The sequence below is a fragment of the Mus musculus genome, chromosome 7 (assembly GCF_000001635.26).
Source record: "Mus musculus strain C57BL/6J chromosome 7, GRCm38.p6 C57BL/6J".
NCBI lineage: Eukaryota > Metazoa > Chordata > Mammalia > Rodentia > Muridae > Mus > Mus musculus.
This window is the reverse complement of record NC_000073.6, coordinates 114,671,583-114,677,735: the sequence shown is the minus strand read 5'-3', so window position 1 is coordinate 114,677,735 and position 6,153 is coordinate 114,671,583.

Below are 6,153 nucleotides of genomic sequence, written 5' to 3'. Positions count from 1 at the left end.
GATCCCTGAATGTTGGTTGGTAGAATTTTACATTCCACTCTAGAATTTGCTTCCTGTTCATCAAGGCTAAATAACATGATCATCAATGCAGGAAACCAGTGCAATGTCCTCCAGAATGCAGAGAATCCATGCCACTCTTCACCAGATTGTGGCATGAAGCAGAAGACAACATGAATGTTCAGGAATTTATTAACTAGTGTCCATTCAAATGAATGGAAACTTCACTGGATGCCCTTTCCCTGAAAGGCATTAAAAGAATGGATGTTTTGGATCCAAATGGCATTTAATTAAAATCTCAGAACTGTATCTCTTACTATACATTGGTATATACATAAGTATAATTGGCATACATATTATCATAATAAACAAATTATATTTGAAAGGGAAATAAACATTTGTGCAATGTTGTTTAGGTCTCAGATGATTCTTTTCTCTCCCTGTTTGTTTGTTTTTTTTTAATAGTTTTTCCCCATTCACTATTTGAATCTCTGCTTTATTTAATTTCCTTGAAAATCCATATGGTTGTAGTTGATTATTTTTTGTTTCCTCAAGTTAATGTATCAAAACTCTGTTTTCATCCATTGTTTGCATTATATGTCCCTAATCCTTTCTATTATAAAATGTTTATATGATTTTCATTCTGGAATATTTTCCTGCAGACAGATATTATAGTGTAAATCTAATATTTTTTCTAGAATAGAACGGGTTTCTGAATCTTCTCAGTCTACTCCTGATTCACTCAAGCATCATTTATATGCTGACCAGCACTACTGCTCAAAAGGTGAGTCTTACAGCAGATATTCTCTCTTCCAGTTGCTGTTACATTCCGTGGGTCAGTGCACATGGAGATGTTCTACAAACAGCTACCCTCTAGGAAATTGAACTTGGAATTCTATTTCTAAGTGCATTGTTATCCCCCATACTATGGAAGTGTCCCTAACTTCCTATGCAGTAGGACTAACTTCCATAGTAAGTTAGACAGACATAAGGACAAAATTTGGTCACAAAATTTATTTCCCATCCACTCCAAAACAAGTAAAGGTGCTTTCACTCCCCCTTAGTTTGTGCCTTTGTTCCTCTGCTTCAGGAGCTCCAATGGACTCTTCAGCACCTTCTGCGTCCACTCTCCTCTCCCCAGCCCACATGCTCACGAGCAGCAGCACTGGTGCCTGCCTGCCTGCCCTTGGCATCCTTCACTCAGAGCTTGCACTATGGAGATAAATCATCTCTAGTTTTAGCATTAATGAAGTTTACTTTTCTTGGTTTATTGTTATTATTTTGCTGTATTTCAGTAAATGCTATTAGGTAGAGACAAATGTGCGCGTCGCCATTCTTCCTACTGCCAGCTACTTTCATCATTAGAAACAAACAAAAAGGTTTTTTTTTTTTTCATTTTAAAAAACTAAAATCCATTTTGAAAAGCTACATGGTAGCAATTCCAATACCAGGAAATGATTTTTTTTTCCTCCTGGACAATCTAATTTGTTTCTGAATATAAAGTCAGTGGGTTTGTTTCCATTTTCACTCCCTCTAAATACAGTGAGATTCTTAAAGTTTAGTATTCTTTATTATTGGTTTGGTTTTGTTTTTTTGAATTTTAGGTCCCCATGAAAAGCCGTGGGTTTTATTTTGGCACTTTCACACATATATTATACTCTCTTTGCAATCATTCTTCTCTCCCACTGCCCTCCCCCATGTGTCCTGACCCCGCGTGTGTATGGGGGGGGGGTCATCCTTCTCCCAGTTAGTTGTCTTTCTACCTTCTTATCATTTGTATCCATTACCATTCTCTCCCCTCTCCTTAAGATCTCATCCTCTCTCATGGTTCTATTTTTAGTTTCTTGAGCTACACACATAATTTTAAGTATCACACACACACACACACACACACACACACAATTTTGCATATGGATTCTGTATCTAAGAGAAAAGATGCAGTATTTGCCTTTGTGATTCTGAAGCTTATAGTTGATGGAGAATTTTCTGTCCACCACTTTCTCTCGAAGCTCACTGCAAACGCTCCGTAAAAAGAACAGCCTGTACTTCCTGTCCCATCTGCCGAATCACTCAGCTCCTTGCCCTGCTTACCAACTGTTTGAAACTTTAAAGGCACTTATAGGTACATCATTAGACCCAACATACTTTGTCATAGGCAGAGTACAATCTAATCCCTGGTGATCAATACAATGAAAACCAGATCCAGATTTGGAACTGAATTAAGCTGAGAGTTTCAAAACTCTTTTGGGGTTGCTTTTATTTCCTCTATCAAAGACAGTCAGAGTATTAACAACAAGAAAGCTACTCTGGATTTCTGAGTTCGAGGCCAGCCTGGTCTACAAAGTGATTTCCAGGACAGCCAGGGCTATAAAGAGAAACCCTGTCTCAAAAACCTAAAACTTAAATAAATAAATAAATAAATAAATAAATAAATAAATAAATAGTCTCAACATGACTAAACACAAGTGTTTGAAATCAGAACCTTTTGAATCAGCCTCTGCACATACAAATACAATTCTTAATCAGGAAAACTGACTTATCTATGCCAATGTAGATAACAGTTTTGGAATTTAATAGTCATGGGTAAGGTTAAGCTAAAGTCAAGTATTTGGGAAAAGATATCTTTTTCTTCGCAAGCACTTAATGAGAAAGTCTACTCTCCCACACTTCCAAAGATAAGATTAACTATTTTCAGTTGTTGGAAGAGAAACTGTCTGGGGTAGAGTCAATTGATCAGGCTTTGTCATGGGGGTGAGACTATTGTCTAAGGTAGTCTCTGCTTTCCTGGTGTAAGTTTAGTCCAGTTGTTCAAACTAGTGACCTCAAGTTCTTTATAGACAATCCATGCAACAAAAAATTCAAGCTTAATGATACTGAAGAAAACTTGGTCTTAAGCATATTAGCCATATAGTCAATGAACAGAGGTAATTTAAACTAAGAGTCACACAAAAATGTGTCCTCACCAACAAAACACTTGATATTAAAATTATAAAGGAAAGAAAAAGACTGTGATATTAATGCTTCTCTAGGTTAAAAACAGGCATATTTAAGATAAATTTTGAAAGAAGCACAGGAGAGGAAAGTGACTGGGATCTTTAAGAGAATGATTTTAACAATAGATAAAAGATCTGAGCAGATGCAGTGGCTTGGACTTGGATCCGACCACGTCTTATCTGCCTGTCTAATCATGGCCAGTGTGAATCAGCCAAATAAGAATGACTCCTTAGTTTTCTTGTCTGCTACCCAGGTTTGATCCAGAAAAAGTAACACAGATTAGACAAGATAAAACACTCCAAATTGCTTTAGTGAACAACTTAGATTCCCAGAAATAGCAAAAGTTTGAAGCCGAAGTAATTTTTCTACTCCTTGCTATCACTGAGGAAGCTGGAAGCCCTGGAGAAGGAGATAAAGACACAATATCTACAAACAAACACACTGCTCTAAGCCAAGACTTCAAATACTTGTTCTGTCTTGTTTAGGTGTTACATTAGTCACTTTTCTTGTTGCTATGGCAACCATCTATACAAAAGCAATTTGGGAAGAAACCATTTATTTGGTCCATAGTTTGGGGGCAACGTCCATCATGGCGGGGAACACCCCAACAGCTGGAGCCTTACGCGGTCGGTCACATCACCTCCACAGTCATGAAGCAGAGGGAGATGAACATTCCTGCTCAGCCTGCTTCTCCCTCTTATGATGACCTTGACCCAAGCCCAAGCCCACTCACTTTTAGAATGAGTCTTCTCACCTTAACCTAATAAAGATAATCCTTCCGGGGCATGCCTGGAGACTAACCTAAATTAACCTTCAATGCCTTGTTTCCCAGACAATTCTAAGGTCTCTCCAACTGAGAATATTAACCATCACAGGTATAGAATAATTTTCTATTAACAAAATAATATAAAAAATAAAAATGATATGCCTTTTTATGCTAGAAGAAAACTACATTTAGTTTAACATGTCTAGTTATTTAAACTGTACAAATAGGAGTTTGTTTTTTAAACTAACTACTTCTTAAAACATATTTTAAGAGAAGAAAAATTGGAGTTATATTGGTCTGCTCCCAGTTGGCATAAGAAAATACTGCAGGCGGGGAATTTTATAAACAATGATTTAGTTTGCCTTATGGTAAGGAAGGGTGAAGGTCCTAAATGGAGTTACCTCATTAACTCAGCCTCTGGAGAGAAGCCTAGGATAGATATCATCACAGAGATAGAAGCACATCAGGGTGAGATGCTGATAGTACAAGGAAGACAGAAACCAAGGAGGGCTTGTCTTGCTGTTTTAATAATAGCTTCCTGTGACACCGAATTCAAACTCCTCAAATGACCCAATTGCTTCCCATTCAAGCCCACCTCCTGAAAGTCCTACCATCTCCTGACATTGATGTTCTGAGGATCACACTGCTCATAACTGAACTCTTCGTGGGCAGACTCAAACCACAGCCGAAAGCATAGCCAAAGTTAATAACATATTCCTGGAAAAAGGAATGATGCTATATATCTTAGGAGTTTTGAAATTTTTGATGACTATGATGAAATGTATAAGGCCTGCCAGTGAGTTGACTCGGTCAATGGCACACCTGTATAAGAATGCTGTTCATCAACAGAGAGTCTTTGTAGCTGTGCTCTCCAGAACACTAGGCACTAGCTACATGCAGCTACCAGACACCTGAAATGTTGTTGAGATAACTGAGAAATAGAAATTTTCATTCTATTTAATACATAAGAATTGAAAATTAAATGCCCACAAGTGGTTCTCAGTAGCAAGAAGGGCATTTTTCTCTCCGTTTCCACTAGAGGGCACATCTACTCAGCAGAAGAATACAACAAGTCTACCCTGACTAACTAAAGCTGTTTTAATCCCCTGCTTTGGCACTCCAAGAAGCCACCTCCCTGCACTACCTCTTCACTGCTGCCACTAACTAAGAGCAAATGCATTTAGCATGCTATCACCAAGGACAAGAACTGATCCACATCAGAAGACTCGAGATCCATAAACTAATGTTATACAGAACATGCTTATACAGTGAAGGAAAAAATACTCTGCACAAATGTTCACTTTTCTACAAGCAAAATTGATATTAAATTCTCCTTTAAAATTATCAATCTTTATAAATCCTCATCATCATGAATTTCCAAGAAGAATTAGATTTACAGTTTCTCAAGCTTACGTAATAACAGGAACTTGAGTGTGAAGCAGTACTAATCAATATCCACTGGTCCAGCATTTTCCACCCAGCACCTGAAAGCACTGTTTTCCAAAATGAAATCAGTTTGTCAACAACCTCTGCATATGCTCTGTAAGCATCATTCTCTGTCCATATTTTTACTGAGGTATCCATCCATACGTTTCTACAGAGTTCAAAATAGTGCCTTCAAGCTATTTTTCCCTTCTTATATTTACTTACATATTCATATATATGTGTGTGTATATATGTATATGTATATGTATATGTATATGTATATGTATATGTATATGTATATGTATATGTATATGTATATGTATATGTATATATGTGTGTATATATATAGGTATATATGTGTGTGTGTATATATATATATATGTATATATACATATATATATATACACAGGGGTTGGGGTTTTTGGTTTTTTTGTTGGTTTTGTTTGTTTGTTTGTTTGTTTGTTTTGTTTCGTTTGTTTGTTTGTTTGTTTGTTTCGAGACAGGATTTCTCTGTGTAGCCCTGGCTGTCCTGGAACTCACTCTGTAGACCAGGCTGTCCTCGAACTCAGAAATCCAACAGCCTCTGCCTCCCAATTGCTGAGGTTATAGGCATGCGCCACCACTGCCCGGCCACTTATATATTTCTTATATTTACTTAAAATGTGCTGCAACCAGTGCACTTACTAAGCACTTAGCATGGGCCAAACATGAACCAAGGTGCTGGGTATACATTTCAGCAAACAAGGCACACATGATTTTGATCATTGTGAATTCTAGAGAAAGCAAAGAAAGATACACAGATTGTCAGTTGCTGATCAGTATTATGGAAAAATCAAACAGAAAGTGAACCAAACTTTTAAAATAGAAAGCAGTGTGATGTGCTCTGCATCTTTACAGCATCACTTCCACCATGGTGAACAGACACTGTGGGGACTGGCACCGAGAAGAGGAACAGGAAACCCAGTGGAGAA